Source organism: Taudactylus pleione, unplaced genomic scaffold (genome assembly GCF_031769625.1).
Source record: "Taudactylus pleione unplaced genomic scaffold, aTauple2 ptg000556l, whole genome shotgun sequence".
Lineage (NCBI taxonomy): Eukaryota > Metazoa > Chordata > Amphibia > Anura > Myobatrachidae > Taudactylus > Taudactylus pleione.
In genome coordinates, this window is record NW_028284958.1 from 10,764,432 (window position 1) to 10,785,445 (window position 21,014).

The window sequence follows — 21,014 nt, forward strand, 5'->3', positions numbered from 1 at the left end:
TCTGTTCAACTTGTACATAAACGTATAATCATTAGTATGGCCTTGGTACACATTATTTTCCACATAGTCCACATACTTGTCTAAGCATTTGTTCCAACGATACACCAAGGCATTTATCCCAGCATAGAATAAATCAGTGTCAAGCGCCTAAAACCAGGACATGGGCCCTCATTCAGAGCCGTACGCTCTGAGCAGAGCGCACGCTCTGAATGAGGGCCGGCCTCCATGAAAATGGAGCGTCCTCCTGGACGCTCGTATAGCTGTGGGTCACCACCCACAGGCTATACGAGCATGCAGTTTGATGGCCGCGATGGTCTTGACCATCGCGACCATCGAAACTGCGAGCCGGAGCCTGCGGTTGAGGTTTTCAACCGCAAGCTCCGGAGTGATTTTGGCTCTATCAGAGCCAAAATCACTCCCACTGACATCACTAGTGATGTCAGTGGGCCGGCTTCTGACGGGAGGCGTTCCCGTGGGAACGCCCCCGTCAGGGAGGCACGCCCCCGGCACGCCCACCAAAGGGGGCGTGCTGTCAATCAACATCGACAGCACGCCCCCTTTGATCAGACACAATGAGCGAAGGACTTTCCTTCGCTCGTCGCGTCTGGCGCATGCGCACGACGGAGCTCCCTCCGTTGTGCGCATGCTCAGTGCACACCATCGACCCACTTGCGAGCGGACAGCCGCTTGCGAGTGGGTCTGATGATGTCTTGCTGAACTTCACCATCGGTTGTGCATCATCTTCCATCCCCGTGCTTCTTCAGTGGTCCAAAGAGATGGAAAACACTTGGTGCCAGCAGGGCTGGCTGGAGGCACGTTCGACCAGTGCGGTCGAACAGGGGCCCCACCCCATAGAGGGCGCACCCCTCCCAACCATTCCAGATTTCAGTGGGACAGTCCCGTTGTTCAGGCACTGCCCCGCTGTTCCACTCACGGGCCAAAGTGTCCCGCGGGCAGTCGGGCACCTCCACCACCGCAGCTTTGCGATGGTGCTGGATGCCGGAGAAGCGAATGGATGTCGCGCGAATGCGCGCAGCATCCATTCAGTGCAGGCAAAGGGCTGGGGGCAGCCCAGCGACTGACGGAGTGCTGGACATTTCCCCAGACTGACGTTAAACAGGAGGCGCGTCATACAGACACGCCCCCAAATACATCATGTAGGGGGTGTGGCTAATGGTAATTAGCCGACCCTGGGTCAGGTCAGGGCTATAGGGAGGATGGTCATGTACCTCCCAATGGTAGCACCGTAACAACTCATGCGTGCTCATGAATGATGTTGTGCACAGTACCCACTGAGATGTCCAGTTCGTCAGCAATATCAGTAACTCAATGTGTCTGTCCTCCTGAATCAGACCTTCAATGCGACACAAATTGCCATCTGTGGTGGACGTGTGTCCTGCCGTTATCAAAGGCAGTGCACCAAACGCAAACCTGTGCCCATGACATACCATTATCACCGTACACCTTGACAAACTGGCGATGAATTTCAGCTGCTGATGTGCTCACTAGATGCACCTCAATGAGTGACCATTTTCCGCCAGCTGCGCCACCTTACAACTGATGTTGGGACAGTATGACTGATACGAGGTGCAGTCTAGTGGCCATTAGTGGAAGCAGTGGTCTACCTGCTCTGTCCTGGCAGGAAACCAGAAAGAAATAGAGAACATTACACACATGAGAGGTCTTGTTACCTTTCTCTTTGAAGCACCTTCATACGTTATAGTGCAGTAACTCAGATTTTGACACAATATTTCAATATTTTCTATAAAAAATAGTTGCAATAGCAGAAAGTAGAATAGTGATGCTAATTTATAACAGTGCTGTACTTTGACCACATGTATTTGTTCCAAAAAGTCATTGCACGAGGTAAATTTGACATAAAAAAAAATAATGATATGGTATATCTGTTTGTTTGGATCACAAATATATATTTAAGGACAAACATTTTATTTAAGCAAATGCCCCAGGTGCTGTCCTATAAGTCTTCTTTAGGCTTATAGGACCAGAGACCATCAGAGGTGTACAGGGGAGACTTGTTAATGGGAGCCAGACTAGCCGGCTGGCACTTTCACTGCATCTCATCTGACTGCACACATCAGCTGATCATTTCAGTGGAGATCATCAATCAGCTGTCCTGGGGGGGAGGGGGTAAGCGGGGACAGGAGAGGATGCAGAAAGTCAGGCTGCAGAAAGGGGCCAGGTAACACCGTTTCCCTTGCCAGATGACTAATCGGTGATCTCCTGTGTGCAGTCAGCTGAGATGCTGGGAATGTGCCAGCCTTCACTTTACTGCATCTCAGCTGACTGCACACATCAGCTGATTGGGTCACAGAGAGGAGATCACTGATCCTGGTGCAAGTAAGTTTTATTTCTTTTGTACAACTACACTGTGATCAGCTGTGGTCTGTTTAGACACATAGGGCAGAATTCAATTAGTTTCACACCGGCGATACTTTTCCGCCTGCCGGACTTTTCGCCTACATCACGTGTTTTGGCCGTGTAAACTTATCGTGCACGCCCCCACTATTCGTCGTATTCAATTCCAAAGGATGCGAAAAGGCCTCCCGGCGAAACTGAAACAGGCGAAATGTGCTGTCAGAATTGGAGAAATCAGCCTGACACCCGCAAAAGATACACTAACATTGGGGTTCAGTATAGATGTCCCTGATTAGGCCCCCTGAAGCTATATGGGGTACCTAAGTGCTGTCAATTGCTTCTAAATAGCATCTTTGCACAAGTGGTGAAGAATAACATTAAGCAGTTTTTTTTGGTGAAAAAAGTAGTCCCGTCAAAGTTGGGGTACTTGAAAAAGTGTGCAAGCATGGTTTAAAATCGCTAAAGTGAAGCTCTAAGTGATGCTAAAAACGTATCTTCAGCCAGCACCTGCAATCAAAAAAACACCTCCTCCATACTTGCAGACCCCTAAAAGTCCATTTTGCTACTTTTAATGTGTGTACCCCCACTTTGTACTTTTTCACCCCCTTTTTCAATGGCATTTTTTGGGGTGTTCCTCACTTTTTATAAAGGTTTTTTTTAATGCAGTTAGCGTTTGGGAGGCTGTCCCAAAGGTGCAGAGTGGTTTCCGCACCTTTGCACCCCAAAACCGCAATTCAGCACTTTTTCCGTCTGCTATTCATAGGCGAATCTTTTTTGCCTATTACATTGCATTGACTTTCCGCGTACGCGAAAAGTCTTTGCAATTGAATACGGCAAAAAGTTTTCACCACTAATTGAATACTGCCCATAGGCTGATAGGCACCAGCTCCAAGCTCTGCTCTGCTTGTCAGATATCAGGCAGAGCAGAGAAGGAGTCAGGCACTTGAGGGAACCCTGCATAACGCCATCTGAAGATAGCGTTATTATAGCAGGGCTTGCTCCAGTATATTTTTACAATTGAACAATAGTAAAATTGAAGCAGATTGCATTTCCTAGTACAAGTATTGGAAATGCGATCTGTTTACTAAAAATATGCAAATTTAAGGGCTTGAATAGCTTTTTTTTTTCTTTATACGAAAACTGCTCCAAAAGCCCTTTAATCAAGGGCGTATTTATAATGGGTGCATGCTGTGCAGGGCACATGGGCCCCTGGGTCCAGGGGCGCCCACACCACACACCTTGCACCCATAAAACTTACCTCTCTGGAGTTCCACATTGGCTCTGGTGTCTACGCCTCTAAAAACGTCTGGAAAATGGCCACCGTGGCCATTTTCCCATCGTTTATGCATGCGCCATACAGGGAAAATGGCCACTGCGGACATTTTCCCGGTGACCTGTGCATGCGCTATAGACTCTGGGCACACTCTAGTGCCCAGAGTCTATAAGTGCGACGCTGGCTGTGCACCGCTCAGTGCGCAGCCGGCGGCCAGGTGGAGAGGAGGGGGCCCATGTCGGAGACTGCACACGGACCCCCTCCTCTCTAGAAACACCCCTGCCTTTAATACATTTAAGTGATACACCTGTTTTCCCATTATTTTAGTAAAAATAAAAATGATAAATATGTCCGTATATCATTTGGGTTGTTTTTCTTGTCCACTTTTGGAGATCATAAAACCTTATGATTAGGTCAAAACATATAACCAGGAAAGTTCCTTGAAGCTCACCATTAGGCCACTTCAGTCCTATTCTTGTTACACAAAAAGCCACAGAGACATAACAGTGAACCTGAAGGGTCTATTTACTAAGCAGTGTTAGGAGACAGAGTGAAAAGTGATAAGGTACCAGCCAATCAGCTCCCAACTGTCATCTCACAGGCTCTGTTTTAAAAAATGACAGTTAGGAGCTGATTGGCTGGCACCTTATCACTTTTCACTCTGTCTCCTAACACTGCTTAGTAAATAGACCCCTAAGTCTTTATAGACTCAGGCCCTGACATTATAGATTGCAGTCAAAGCCAATACAAGATGTATCCTTATTACTTAAATAGGGAATTGGCAGTTCTGTGTGTTTTGATGCAATGAACAATGGTAATCATTTGGAAAGATCACTGCTATTGTCAGATAGCATCTAGTGAGAAACCCACTGAATCAGATCCAGTATGGACAGACGTACTGGAGCTATGACTGCATGTGACAACTATGACTAGGTAAAGACAGTGGCAGGCCACACGGACAGACCATCTTAAGTAAATCACTGCAAAACCAGCAGGGTTTAAAAAAACACAGTAGCAGCTCAGTGGTACCTGGGAGTAATGGTTCAACTACTGGTAACAGGGCAGCAAATATCAGCTGCAAGAAGGATACAGAATGATGAGTATTGGCCACACATGGATTGAGATGTCTCTGTGGCTACTTTGTGTGAAGTGCTGCAAGGGGGCTAGATGCAGGTTGATCGCAGGCTTCTTATTGAATAGGTCCAGGCACTTTACTCGGGAGCTGAAGCAGGGCGGTACAACCCACAGCTTATGAATCTCCCCCATAACATGTTAAAACAGGAAACAAACTAAGAGTACTGCTTGTTCTAACTTTAATAAAGTTGTTGACACTTTGGGCCTGATTCAGACCCACTCGCGAGCGGCTGTACGCTCGCAAGTGGGTCGATGGTCTGCACTGAGCATGCGCACGACGGAGGGAGCTCCGTCGTGCGCATGCGCCAGACACGACGAGCGAAGGACTTTCCTTCGCTCGTTGTGTCCGATCAAAGGGGGCGTGCTGTCAATGTTGATTGACAGCACGCCCCCTTTGGTGGGCGTGCCGGGGGCATGCCTCCCTGACGGGGGCGTTCCCACGGGAACGCCTCCCGTCAGAAGCCGGCCCACTGACATCACTAGTGATGTCAGTGGGAGTGATTTTGGCTCTGATAGAGCCAAAATCACTCCGGAGCTTGCGGTTGAAAACCTCAACCGCAGGCTCCTGCTCGCAATTTCGATGGTCGCGATGGTCACGACCATCGCGGCCATCAAAATGCACGCTCGTATAGCCTGTGGGTGGTGACCCACAGCTATACGAGCGTCCAGGAGGACGCTCCATGAAAAAGGAGCCCGGCCCTCATGCAGAGCGTGCGCTCTGTTCAGAGCGTACGGCTCTGAATGAGGGCCTTTGTTTCTTCCCTGCTCTGTCATGACCACACCCCCTCCGGTCCACCATAAAATCATAGTCTTTATTGTAGCCACGCCCCCACAGGTGGACATGCACATCGAGCCTTGGCGGCACTGTGAAGTATGAGAATACACAGGTATTTAATTTGATCAAATGCTGTACAAGGAAACAAATGGTCAGATTTAGGAGCTTCTAAAATCTCCATAGAATGCTTAGGAGTCTATTTACTAATCCTTGGATGGAGATAAAGTGAATGGCAATAAAGCACTAGCCAATCAGCTCCTAACTGTCATTTTTCAAACACAGCCTGTCACATGGTAGTTAGGAACTGATTGGCTGGTACCTTTGGTACCTCATGGTACCGTTCTCTTTATCTCCATCCAAGGCTCAGTAAATAGACCCCTTACAGAGGAAGAAAATATGTCAGAGAAAGAAATATCAATAATATTCGGCAAACTGGAAAGTCTATTACCAAACAATCACAATTATTTTGATAGAAATTATGCAGAATGTTTATGAAAAGGGAATGATGGGACCTTTAGTGCTTCAGCCAATGGGGGGAATTCAATTGCTTTCACTGCCAGCAGCAGTATTGCACGCCCGACAGCAGCTATGCCATTGTTCTTGCTGATGGGCGTAATAGCATGATTTCTGCTCCCAGCCTCCTTAGGTGTCGAGCAGAAATTGGCAAAAAATCCTGATTTTGGGCACCCAAACTGCTATTTGGGCATGCTAAGCAGAACTTTAGACAGGTTTACCAGTCTATATGGGCACAACATGCGCCCCATCAGTTTAGACGAGGGCTAAGATGCGATTGGGCTTGCAAAAATAATATGATTTCTTCCATGGACAGAAAATGGTGGAAAACAATGGAAAGTCTACTGTAACTATTCTACACTACTTCCACTGTGCCAGGATAATGAAACATTGTACTGTTTTGGAAAACAGAAATATTGCACAACAGAAAGTAAATTGTATTATATATCAATCTGCAAATGCAATCTGTTGTCACAATTGTTTAATTTTTCGGCAGAACTTGAGATAAGTTGACTTGAACAAACAAGATGTCATTAACAATGTGCCAAACTTCTGAGGTAAAAAGGTGGAGAGTACACAGACATTTCTATGCAAAACACTTTCATTGTGCAAACTGGGCAATTTCCTCATACCACACTGTAACTACTATAGTACTTTTTACACTAAAACCACTTATACATGTTTTACAAGACCCACTCTCCAATTACTTGTTTACTCCATTATAATCCTGATGACATACAACCTTAAAATGTCACCCAGTGTTTCATAGCCATGGAATGCATGCTATTAGTACTTTGGATGAGTGTATTTAGCTTAATCAAACAGTTACTCATGCATTGCCAGAATTAATGTTTGTAAGGAGAGTTTATTTTCTTTATATAAACTGAACAGAGGAAGAAATGATCAGTTTGTTACCTTTATTATTTGGGATTTTGAAGTGAAACAATAAACTCATTTAACCATTATTACAGTACATTCAGTTCTTTTGTCATCATTGCCTCTTCTAACCCGCTTGTGCTTCATTGTAAAAGGCTTTTGCCTAGGGCCATGAATGGCGTCACACGAATAGCATAGAAGCAGGTATGGCCACATAGCAACAGATGTAGTGACATATGTGCAGTGATCAGTGTGTATCTGGTATGTGATATCTGTGCAGGGCCATAGCTAGGGTGGTGCAAGATGTGCCATGGCACAGGGCACCGCAGGACAAGGGGCACTGTTTGGGCCTGTCAATTTTATGTTTATACTCTTTCTTACTTGTAGTTTCCTCTTCTTTTATGCTTAGCATCTCCTGGCCGCCCCTATCTCCTCCCTGGCTGACTATCCCTCAATCTGAGAAAGGGCAAAAAGTATTCCCCCAGCACTCAGAATGAAATCAGCAATAAGATTTGAAAAACTACATGGCGGTAGATAATTCAGAGATCTCAGTTGTATATATTTGCAAGGGATACAGGCAAAATGCCAGCAGCCAAAGGTCATCTATCTAAATCCCGGCGTCTAAATACCAACGCGGGACTAAAGACAGGCGTCGAAATCCCAACGCCTGTCTAAATCCTGATGCCGAAATCTAGACAGACGGCTTCCCGAACGGAGGTAAGCCGGCCTCCAGGCCACGTCACGGCTTCTCGGATTACTGGAGATCCCTAATACTTGATCAAAGTCTGGGGCGCAGAACTCTAAAAAGTCGGCGAAGGTCAGCCACCCCACTTTAGTCTTTAACTGGTGTGCTTCCCTGGGGTGGCTGGCCTTTGCCGACTTTTTGGGGTTCTGCACACCAGACTTTGACAAAGTATTAGGGACCTACAGTAATCAGGAAAGCCGTGACGTGGCCTAGAGGCTTAGCCATATTTTTGCAAATATATGCAACTGAGATCTCTGAATTATCTACCACCATGTAGTTTTTCATATCTTATTGCTGATTTCATTCTGAGTGCAGGAGGAATACTTTTTGCTGTTTCTTGTATAGCATAACCCCTCCCTTACATGCACCTGAGTGATATTACTGAAGTGATTGAGCAGCTACCAACATATATTGTTACCCCTCAATCTGGCCACCTCCCCAAGCAACTTCAGTCACATCCTCTTTTTTTGTAATCTGCTCCACAATTTTTGATGGCAGCCCTGAACACAGCCACTGATTGCATACTGTATACACTACAAGTATCACTCTTTCTATACCTTCAGGTGGTAATCTCTCTCCAGGCTTGTGCATGGCTGTTCTGACGGACAAATCCTGCTGCATGTGCAGCTTCACCAATGTTTTTCCTACCTCTAGAGCGGGATGTAATTAATTTGCCAGCGTCCGGGATGCCGGCTGTCGAAATCCCGAAGCATGTCTAAAGACCGGCCCTGGAATCTCGACGTGGTATGAGATGCCGACATCTGAATCCCGCCAGCCGGCATCCTGAAAGATGGTACAACGGGTAAGTACAGTGTATGAATACCTAATGATCTATAAACCCTAAATGTCGCTATTTAACGTTATAAGTTGCACAAGAAATAATTGCTTTCCAGACTTTGATTGTGGTTCCAAAGCACAAAAAGATATTATTCACCAAAAAAAGCATATAGTTACATGCTGTGATCTAAATACAATTAGCGCAAACAAATTATACAATCACTAGGTACAGTCGAATACATACGCATGCACTCTGGATCCACATTTCCGGCATGAATGGTGAAGCCTCCGTCAAAAGAAAGAAATGATGACTAACTATCAAATGCAGAATGCTTGCTTATGTACCCTTACAGAGATAGGCAATACAATAGAACAAGTTGCATAATCCCATTGGTTCTTCTTCCTGGTTCTTCTGTTACGATGCAGTTCATAGGTCAGTTTGTATTGTAGTAGTTCAGCCTCCAACAGCTCTTTGTGTCCGTTTTCCCACCGAAGAACAAGTCTAAACTGGCTAATAACATTACATTTACAGAGTACATTTCAATGCCTATCTCTCTATGATCCATAATTCGCAGACGCATGTTGCGATTTCCTCGCCGATGGAACCGGAAATCTGCAAATAAACAGTGGTTCAGAAAGGCAGCAAACACGGTCTGTTTATCATGTACTAAACCTTAGATCTTAAATACAGTCAATTCATAACATAATATAACCTTGAATATTAACCTTAATGCTAGGGAACCTTTCTATGTAAGTGTGCAATATGTAAGTGTGGGGATATTAAGAAAAGACGCTAGTTAGCGCTGTGCGTCTACGTGTTTGTGGAGTGCACTGTGCCACGTGTTTTGTAGGGTTGTTCATTTTATATGTTTTAGTAAATGTATGGATTTATATAATGAGAACTTTTAATAGTGTTCTATTGCATGGGAATTTCACGACGCTAAATAATAACATCGCCCTATGTACTGATATTGTGTGAGATTCACTAAAATGGCGTCTTGTTGCCATTCGCAAAATGGCGTCATGCAGAGGGAGGTACCATGGGGGGGTTAGGGTTAGGCTCCTGGGGAGGGAGGTTAGGGTTAGGCACCACAGGGGGGTTAGTGTTAGGCACCAACGGGGGGATTAGGGTTAGGCACTAAAGGAGGAGGGTTAGGTTTAGGCACTAACGGGCAGGGTTACTTAGGATGCGGGGCACAGTGGTACAATGGGATCGGTACCCATTCAACATCTGAGAGGATGGTATATTTTCTATTTGTCTAAGATAGGTAACACATCAGATTCAAGACAGAAGATATTAGAACCCAGAAATTCCAGGCATCAGTGAAACAAGAGACCATTCCTTGGTGTGACTTCATCGAATGATTAGTAGCTTTCTAAAATAAAACATTTCTTTAAGTTCATTTTTTTTTAATAGTATGCATACAGTAATTGCATAGCTTAGCCTATTTTACTTGTATTTGTATTTATTTTTTATTTAGATTTGCATTTTGTAGTTAGGTGTTTTATTGACCATTTATCTTATTTCATTAAAAATTTGCAAAGTCATTGCTTTATTTGCAAAGGAAGGTTGTGTTGTTTCATTTATACAGTTTTCTTATTTGCACTCTTCTCCATGGTTTTATTAATCATCTAATTGTACAAAACCAGAATGATTTAACCTGAAATTATACTAAAAAGGGGGGTCCCACACAGGAGGATTTGCCTCAGGCACTGTCAACTCTAGGGACAGCCTTGGCACAATGTGTGAACACCTGTTAAATTATAAAATATTCAACCCATTTAATCGGGGAGGATTGAAAAACAGGTCAGCTGATGAAACAGACTGGCACATTTGTGAGATAATTAGTTGATCTGGAAATGGTAAAAGAGTATGTGTGTGGCCAGCCATTGATTGCAATCTGGTTATTGGGCCCAGTGCCTGCATATTTTTAGTTACTATTGTAGTTAACCAGAACCTTTTGCTCATTGCAGCAGCTGCCAAACTAAGATACTGTAACTTCCAAGATCTACTTCCTTTCTAAACATTGATGTATTACTGTACTGAACGTTATGTATATGCATTGCTGCCAAAGATTACTTGCAGTAACTAATAAACTGAGACATTAAAGTATAAGCTTATCAAATCCACAAGGTGGCAGTACTGTTTAATATTTTAGACATGTTCACAAATACATTGAGTGGCTTATTCATCATCACTTAATTTTTACCAAAGCAGGGAGAAATGAACATTTTCACCTGCGATTGTAAAAATGAAGTTATCGGGCCATTCATCAAGAAGGTAAAGCAGGAGATATCACAGATATCTCCTGCTTACCTTCCTTTTGCGGAATGGCCCGCTGTCCCCATACACTAGTAGGGGGTCAGAATTCATCAAGCTCCGAAAATACAATATCAGAGCTTGAGTGTGGTAGCATTCGCCATGGGAAGGAGGTCCGGGCTGCGAAGAAGAATCCTTTTGGATACCTCCGCTCCTGTCCGGCTCCTTCCGCCGGTCATCGGGGCTCTTGTGTACATACGTGACCTGTAGGTCGCGCATGCGCACTCCTGTCACTGCTCCGAAAGGAGCAGTGATGCGGGGACAACTGATTTCGCATCAGCTGTCACCGTGCCGGAGCAATGCTGAATTGCTCCGGACTCCGCGGCGAGTTAAAAAGGTTAATTATTGGGGTCCATTAACACCATTAATAAGCCCCTAAACACCAAATACAAATTCACTTATCAGCTATTGATATAACATCTCAATTTGTAAAGAAAACTTATTTTACTCTAATATGAAAATAATTATATTGATAAATATAGAATTAGATAGATAGAAGTGGTAAAATGCAGGCAGGTTAAGATCAATCATTTGTACAGGCTGATCATGTGACTAAAAACATCATAAACAGCCTTTGTGATGTCACTCAGCTTTTGCATGAATGTCCCTGCTTTGTATAAAATTAATGTATCAGCTGTATCTGCTGTTATAACATATCACTGTGTATGGTAAGCTGATTTTAACTAGAGAAGTGTGTGTTTAGATTGCTGAAATCCAAAAACACTCAATCTTGGGGTTTCCAAGTGGATCCGAGTCCTGGCTCATATCTTTCTGACAAATTCAGATTTCAGAATGAGGCAAAGTATAATTTTCCCTGGAAATGCTGTATCTCAAGTGTTTTGGATTGCATATAAGAGTCCATCTTTTGCAGGGGTGGATATACAGGAGACAATGGAAGGTGGTCACCTCCAAGCTCCAGCACTGAAGCGGGCATACTGACCTCCTCCATTGCTTCAGGTTCTGCTTTATGCACACTATAGCGGGAATAAGGAGGGAGCCCAGGGGGCATATGCCGTGTTCCTCCCTCTCGCAGAGTCTCCACCCTGGAGTCCAGTCTCTAAGGACGGATCTCCAGCAAAGAAACCATACCAACAGGGCCGGTTCTCCCGTTACTCATGGTACGCAGCTGCGTAAGGCACCACATAGTGAAGGGTGCCTCAGCTGCGTATCTTGCGGGCCGCGGGCAGACTGTGTCTCTGTGACACAGCTGCACCGCGTGTGTAGCGCTGTCCGGACGGAGTTCGGTCAGCGCTACACAGTACAAACACACAGCCGCTTGCGCCGGCAGCTGTGTGTTTGCTTTAGCAGCTGATGAGAGTCAGATAGACTCTCATCGGCTGCTGCTCCCACTGCCAGAGCCGGACATCTTCTGGCTCCCGCAGTGGGTAATGGGAGTGACGTCATGACATCACTCTTATAGTGCAAAGCGGCGGACGGAGTAGCTGATATCAGCTGCGGGACCAGGAGCAGGAGCGGGTTTCAGGTAAGTGGGGTTTTTTTGTATTTTTTTATTACGTCTCTACTGCGGGCGGGGGGAGGTGGATTACTACTGGGGGCACCACAAGGGGGGGCTACTACTGGGGGCACTACAAGGGGGGGAACTACTACTGGGGGCACTACAAGGGGGGTCTACTACTGGGAGCACTACAGGGGGGGTTACTTCTGGGGGCACTGCAAGGGGCGACCACTACCGGGGGCACTGCATAGGGGGTACCACTACTGGGGGCACTGCATAGGGGGAATACTACTGGGGGCACTATATAAGGGGAATAGTACTGGGGGCACAAGGGGCACTGCACAGGGGGGACTACTACCGGTGGCACTGTAAAAGGGGCACAGCATAGGGAGTACCACTACTGGGGGCACTGCATAGGGGGACTACTACTGGGGGCACTATATAAGGGGAATACTACTAGGGGCACAAGGGGCACTGCACAGGGGGGACTACTACCGGTGGCACTGTAAAAGGGGCACTGCATAGGGGGGGTACCAAAAAATATACTCGCTTACCAAAAAATTTGGGCTAGGGCCGGTCCTGCATACCAATATACATAAAAGGGGCAGGGCATAGGCTTGAGTGCATGGCTCCTCCCTCCTTTGTTGTTTTCTCTCTCTCACACATGGAACTGCTTCCTCAGCTGTTGCTGTGGGAGCAGTAAATAGCAAGAACAAAGACTTTTTCAGCAAAAGTGTTTGTGTGCTGGGGTGTTGGTAGTTAATTGGGGGAGGAGTGTGTATCTGGATGTCCCTGCTGGGGTGTTGGCAGTGAATGCAGGAGGAGAGGTAGTGTGTGTCTGGGTGCTGTATGGTGATACTAGTTAATGCAGGGGGAGAGAGATTGTGTCTGAGTGCTGCCAAGGTTTTAGTAGTGAATGCAGGGGGGAATGTGTGTTTGGGTGCTGCTAAGGTTTTAGAAGTGAATGCAGGAGGTGGTGAGAGTGTGTCTGGGTGCTGCTGTAGTGTTGGCTGTGAATTTAGGGGGCAGAGTATGTGTCTGGGTGCTGCTAGGGTGTTGGGAGGGAATACAGGGGGAGAAGAGTTTGTAACGCAGCTGCTGAGGTGTTGGTAGTGAATGTGGTTTAGGGGGAGTGTGTGTGAATGCTGCTGGGACTGGGGTGTTTGAAGTAAATGCAAGCGGAGGAGGGGAAGGCACCAAAAACGATCTTGCCGCCAGACTCTTGGGTGTAAATTTACTAACAATCGAGTCTGATCAAGTTTTTTTTTTTCCAACTCGATTAGCATCGCCGAAACTCGGGTGAGTTTAGCCTTTTGAAACTCGCAAATTTACAAAGAAGTGAGTTTAGCTGAGAGTGAGTTTGCCGATGGTGAAGCAGATCGAGATTTCTTCCCCGAGTTGCAAGTTCTAAAGGAGATTTCTCACCCGAGTTTGCAGTGTCTTCTCTCTGCCTAACTCTACCGAACAAGCAGCCTGCACATATCAGTGAGATATGTGAAGGCTGCTTGTATGTTATACATATAAAAAAGAGTTAATTTCTTAAAACAGATGGCGTATGGTCCCCCCTAAAAGTATAACCAGCCCCAGGCTGCTCAGCCAGTCCTGGTTCCTAAAAATATGGGGAAAAATTAATAGGGTCCCCCCATATTTTAGGAACCAGCACCTGGCTGCTGAGCCTGTCCTGTTTTTAAAAATAGGGGGGAAAATTTGCGTAGGGGGTCACCCTATATTTAAAACCAGCACCAGACTCAATCTGGCCGGGGTGTAATGCCACAGCTGGGGGACCCTGTCACCCCAGCCAAAGCATTCACACCCCAAGCTGGTCAGTAAAAGCCGGGGAGGTGGGGACCCCCCAATAAAGGGGTCCCCCTCTCCCAAGCACCCCAGGCTTAGTCTGAAGCCTGTGGCTCTTTCCTGCACCCCTGGGCTGTGGGTAATAGTAGTGTAAAAAATAGAAACTATTGTTTTTTACCGTGGAACTACATGTGCCAGCATGCCTGCCCTCTGGAACTTGTGGAACTACATTTGCCAGCAGGCGGCCGGCACTCATACTCCCGCTGTAAAAAAAAATTGTTAAAAAACCACAGTATACACACATCGTACAAAGCAAAACTTTATTACATACACCTACATCACTCACACATACTTACCTGCTGCCAGCTAGTCTGTCCCCTTCTACAAGTAGAATCCAATGGGGGTACCTGAAAAAAAGATGCTATACTTACCTCTGTCCTTGCGCTGGTCTCAGTAGAATCCCCGAACTTGGCAAAAAAAAACGAGTGCCCCGAACCATGCCGGACAAGTATTGATATATGTGTTGTCACATATACCAAAACTTCGCAAATGACAGGAGGCTGGCCTCTTCAGGAAATCCCATGGCCCGGCAGCCAATCAGAGACTGCTTTACATATAGTGGCCGCTCATTGGCTGGTTACACGTGGGTCACACTGACCTGTGTATGTTTCTGCTGAATTCACAGCTCACAGGCAGGTGAATTGATTACCCGAATTTGGACAGGAGTTTTGTCCGTTCTCATGAGAGTTTCGAAACTCTCATCTCGGTAAATTCCTGAATCTTATCTTCACTAGTGAAAAGTTAATTGTGTTTGGCTGATGGTGAATTGAAGAGAGTTTGCTAATTCTCTTCAATTCACTTTTCCTGTAGGAGATTTCTCTCCCAAGTTTGACATTAGTAAATTTGTGAGTGGAAAAAAATGTCTAAACTCTTCAGAGAATGCTAACTCCACCAAACTCGAATCTTAGTAAATTTACCCCTGGTATGAACTTACGCCCCTGTTCCCTCATGATCAGGCACCATTCTACACAGGAGAGTGTAGAGGGAGGGTGTGGCCTGTAGGTGCTCATAACAAAATGCCATTTGGATGCCATTAGTATGCTGTAGGGAATCGGTATGATATCCCGGCTACCGCATGGCCGGGAGTTCGAATCCCGGCATCGGCAGCCCGTCAAAACAGCAGAGCCCGGCAGCGGAAGCCCGACAGCGCTGGAAATCCCGATCGTGGTAAGGTAAGTATCAACTAATCTAACCTAACCCCCCTAACCCTAACCCTCCTTAGGGGTGCCTAACCCTAACCTCCCCCCTGTGCCAAACCCTAAGCCCCCCCCGGGGGTGCCTAACCCTAACCCTCCCTCCCCCTAGCCTAACCCTAACCCTCCCGTGGGGGTGCCTAACCCTAAGTCCCCTCAGGGTGCCCTAAACCTAACCCTCCCCCGCACGGCTGTCCGCTCGCGGCGCCCGGCATCCCTTTGATCGAGATGCCGGGCGCCGGTCTCCCGGCGTCAGGGAAATGACAGGCGTCTAGATCTAGACGCCGGTCATTTATCCCACGCCGGGATAAAGCAGTCGGGAATCCGGCTGTCGGGAATCCGGTAGCCGGCTTCCTGATTGTATACCCGCTGTAGTAGGTAGGAAGGGTGACTGCAGGTATCTTTGTGTCTGTCTGAGTGAGCTGCACCCCAAAAAATACTTTTTTACCTAATATTAAAAAAAGAAAAGTAAAATAGACATTTTCTTTCTGTCTAAAAAAACCTGCAGTGTATATTTCTGTGAGCGGTGGTACCCCAGTCATCTTTAACCCAAAATAATTATTGCAAATAAGTAATTTTCTTATCCTGGTGTGTAAAAACATTCCAGTCTTTAATAAACAAATAAAAAAATTGTATAGTGTGTATTTTTAAATGCAGTGTATATTAATGTTCTTACAGTGTGCGGTGGTATCCCCATATGTTCACTTGGTGTGGTGGCAGTTAAGTTCAACTACAGTAGATTTTCTCCTGCCTGGCGTAAAATACAAAATCAATCATGGATCAGTCGATAGAAGAGCCATAACAACCAAGTCCAGTACTTGTGCTGCCAGTCGTAGTACAGGAGTGGAGTAAAAGTTTTTCCATGTCTCCGATTTGTTTTTCTTGATCGTTATTATTACTGTTAGAAATCAATCAATGCTTTATCTAACTTTACTAAATACTCCACCTCTATTTACCTGTGCTGGCCACGGGTCTCGGATCTAGTTATTGATTAATGAAAACATTCTATAGGATCGTATAGCTTATTAAACTGCAATCCTGTGTGCCACTGCAGTGCCATTATATTTCATAGATGTGCTATATCACCGATCAACGCTCATTTTATTGCCAATCATATTAGAGCGATTGTGGGGTAACTTTGTGGTGACGTTTGAGAATAGGACTTTGATTTGTTTAGATTAGCTCTAATTTTTGAGATACACGTATGAGAAACAATAAAATCACAATAGACAACTGCCAACAGACTTCTGGTTGGGTGGCCGATCACTTATATACGGCGAGGGAATATTCTAGAATGATTACGGAGTGAACACCTAGAATATTTGCATGTCTCACCTTCTAGAATATTCTGATATATTGCCATAATGTATGCATGCATTATGACTAAGCTCCCTATTGTATCTATTATCTCGTGAACAAGAGTCAATTCGAAAAACTACTTTCATTTTTTAATTCAGCAACTCCAAAATACCCTAAATTCATTCATTTTGTTTTTTTAGGGGGGTTAGTGTATTCCTTTAAAATGCCATGAGTGTGTGCCTAGTTTAGCCAGCCTTTGGCCAATATAGGTAGAAACAATATTGTGAGCTGTTAGGTGGTCAAAATTCACTGGAAATTAATTTTATGATACTGTAGGGAAAAACAGATCCAAATTACATGATTTTATCAATTTTAAATAAATCCAAAATATTTAAGGGTGGTAGACAGACAGACAGATATGAAATTTTAAAGATAGACAGATAGATAGATAGATAGATAGATAGATAGATGTTATGAAGTGCAGGTAGGTTTAGAATTATCACCTCAGGTGGTAGAAATGTCAGTTTGGTATAGTACTGTCACTTGTCAGCTGTCTCTGCTGATATGACTTCTAGTAAAGTATGCTTTTTTAACATAGATATATTAAAATAGATAGATAGATAGATAGATAGATGTTATGAAGTGCAGGCAGGTTTAGAATTATCACCTCAGTTGGATGATCATGTGATTGGCTAACATCACAAACAGCCGTTGGTAGAAATGTCAGTTTGGTACTGTATAGTACTGTCACTTCTCAGCTGTCTCTGCTGATAGACTTCTAATACGGTAAAGTATGCTTTTTTAACCTAAATATTATATTAAAAAGTGTTAAATAAATAATGATAGATAGATAGATAGATAGATAGATAGATAGATAGAGTGTGGCTATTAAATAACAAGTATGCACATGTAAAAAATAAACCATACTGCGTGAGTTAAAAGGGAGTGGGGGAACATTGACCTTAGACTATCCCTAAGCAGTTTTGCAAGTTTCACCCTCTCACACAGATAGCTTGCTGTCACACAGAGTTCGAATAAGTTGTGTTTTTCCCTTAGTTTAAAGTAGAGCAGTGTGTTTGATTAAAATTTTTAGTTACATTGAACAAATGGCCACCAAATCTTTCCGTATACTCGTGTGTTTGAGTGGCACAAACGATTTAGCGATAGTCATGAGTCTGTAGAAGATGGTGAGCGCCCGGAAGGCCCTGCACATCAAAAAACAAATGAAAATGTGAAAAAAAATGTAATTGTTCGAATTGACATTCATTGACCATTCATTGACCATCTGAATGATAACAGAAATGCTGCCAAGGGCTCTATTTACTACAATCCGCATTTGTAATACAAATTGTAGTGTGATATTACCAAATGAATTCGCATTGCGAATTCAGGCAATATCACAGGGATTTACTTTAGAGCTCTGTCCCTGTGAATCCCCTCTGCAGCCTTATCACAGTATTTTCGCAAAAAATACCGTGACAAGTGCCCCGTGCATGCGCCGACCGGCCGCCGCTGCTATCCACCCCCTGTCGCCAAGCCCCGCCCCTGTTGCTAAGCCCCACCCCCCGCAATTGCGGACCCCCCCTCTCACTTAATTACACTTACCTGCACTTATCGGGCCTCCGGTGATGTCCTCTGTCGCTCCGGTCACGTGACATCCCATACTGCACTGAGACCCTGTCAGGTGATGACCGGGCCCCAGTGCAGTATGGGAGACCAGCTGACCGGAGGGAGGACATCACCGTAGCCCCAAACTCCGGTCCCTGGACTCAGGTAAGTTCTTTTTTTTTTACTTTTTTTACAGTGAATCAGCGTGGGGTCTGTTTAGACCACACATCTGATCACTGGGGCCGGCTCCGGGCTCTGCTCTGCCTGTTAGAGTGGAGCAGGAATCCGGTAACCGGGGGAGACCCTGGATAACGCCACCTCCAGGTGACGTTATTATCCCAGGGCTTCCCCCGGTATTTTTTCACATTTTATTTTTGGTAACTTTGGCCAGATCACATTTCCCCTTACAATTATGGGAAATGCGATCTGATTACTAAAAATAAGTGATAATTAGGGGTTGGAGTAGAATTTTATGAATTCTACTCTAATTGCCCTTTAGTAACTGTAGGTGATACTAAAATAATGTGAAAAGGGTATGAAAACACCCTTATTCACATTATAGTAAAAATAATGTTAATAAATAGAGCCCTAAGAGTGATATTTTGGAAGACTGGGTACCAGAAGTCACAACAGTGAATGAACATTACTACAAAATGTTCTAGCATCTTTGCGGGAAAGAATCAGAAGAGGCCTGAGTTTTGGAAAAACGGTCTCATCTTCCTTCAGGATAATGCACCAGCCCACACAGCTCCTGAAGCAGTTTTTGGTTGAGAAATAAATTGCAATTCTAGGACACCCCCCATACTCACCAGACCAAGCACCGTGTGACTTATTTATTTTTCCTAAAGTCAAATATGTGCTCAAGGGAGCCCGTCTTGTTTGGTAACTGAGGTAAAAAAAGAAAACGACACATCTGTTGAGATAGCTGACAGATAATGAGCTACAGCACAGCTTCGACCAATGGAAATTGAGAATGCAGCGGTGTGTGAATGCAGAAGGGGCGTACATAAAAGGGGAATAGAGTTAAATGTACTTAATATAATTAAACCAAAATTATAGCATCAGTCTCGTTATTTAATAGCCACACCTCGTAGATAGATTAATCACTTTTGCCTGCTGATCATGTGACTAAAACATCATAAACAGCCTTTGTGATGTCACTCAGCTTTTGTATAAATGTCAGTTTTGTGTAGCACTGTCAGTTATCAGTAGGGATGAGCGGTTCGGATTCTGTGAAATCTGAAACGCTCCAAACATGTGGAATCCGAGTCCACCCAAGCCACCGCTCGGGTGTTCCCATCTGACTCGGATTCCACTGCGAGGCCGAACATCATCCTCCAGATGTTGGATTCTCGCTAGACTTGTTTCGATATAAGACGCAGCTACCGGGACTCGGTGCCATTTTTTAGTCGGCGTGCACGCTGCGCACAGCTATGCATTAAGTTGGCTGTGTTCTCCAGACTCCATACTAGTGGCTGTGCTGTTAAGTGAGGGGGCACACTGCAGGCTGCGCTACTCTGCTAATTAAAGTGGCTGTGTCAAGACTTACAAGTGGCTGTGCTGGCAAAATGACTGTGTATATGGGGCACACTGCACGCTGATGTATGCTGTGCTATATTCTGCTGTTTTTTTTTTGGTGCTGTACCCCACTGTGTATACAAGCACCGTGACTCTTAGGGCCTTAACCGTCTGTGTGTATAAGAACCGTGACTCCTTGGGCAATAGCCCTCTGTGTATATAAGCACAGTTACTCCTTGGGCAGTAGCCTGCTGTGTGTATAAGCACCGTGACTCCTTGGGCAATAGCCATCTGCGTGTATAAGCACCATGACTCCTTGGGCAATAGCCCCCCTTGTGTATAAGCACCGTGACACCTTGGGCAGTAGCCATATGTGTGTATAAGCACCGTGACTCCTTGGGCAATAGCCCCCTGTGTATATAAGCACTGTGACTCCTTGGGCAATAGCCATCTGTGTGTATAAGCACCATGACTCCTTGGGCAATAGCCCCCCGTGTGTATAAGCACCGTGACACCTTGGGCAGTAGCCATATGTGTGTATAAGCACCGTGACTCCTTGGGCAATAGCCCCCTGTGTATATAAGCACTGTGACTCCTTGGGCAATAGCCATCTGTGTGTATAAGCACCATGACTCCTTGGGCAATAGCCCCCCGTGTGTATAAGCACCGTGACACCTTGGGCAGTAGCCATCTGTGTGTATAAGCACCGTGACTCCTTGGGCAATAGCCATCTGTGTGTATAAGCGCTGTTACTCATTGGGCCTTAGCCTTCTGTTTAGTTTATATAAGTACTGTGACTCTGCTGGCCATACCTCACTGGGGGGGTGGGACGGCCCAAGGACAATTCCATCTTGCACAATCTTTCATTGCTGCCACTGCTGTGTGGCAATGTTTCATAGATGTGCTTTAAACTGTGGTGTCTGTGTCTCTGTTCTGTCGCTTAGTAACCAGCCAGCTCACTGCAGCCTTTGGCCAATAATGTTGAAAACAATATTGTAAGCTGCGAGGTGGACAAAATTGACTGTAAATGACTGGAAATTAATGTTATTGAGGTTAATAATACTTCAGGAACAAAAAAAAATCCCAAATTATGTGATTTTAGCTTTCTTTGGCAATGTTTGTAAAAAATCCAAATCCAAAACCAGTGACGGCAGCTTTGGAAAATCCAAATCCAAAGCTGGACGACTAATCAGTCCAGCAAAAATGGTAAGGCGCACATCCCTAGTTATCAGCTGTCTCTGCTGATATGACTTCTAATTGTGTATGGTAAGCTTATCTTTACCTAAATGTGATAGAT

General features: G+C 45.1%; 1 long non-coding RNA gene across 1 annotated transcript in view; it reads left to right on the forward strand.

Annotated features, from left to right (window-relative positions):
* LOC148481897 (uncharacterized) overlaps nucleotides 1-21,014 on the forward strand; it is an 86,841-nt gene that overhangs the window by 3,625 nt on the left and 62,202 nt on the right. The window contains exon 2 of the long non-coding RNA XR_015871815.1: nucleotides 8,256-8,494. This is a non-coding gene — a long non-coding RNA (uncharacterized LOC148481897). The remainder of the gene's footprint in view (nucleotides 1-8,255; nucleotides 8,495-21,014) is intronic.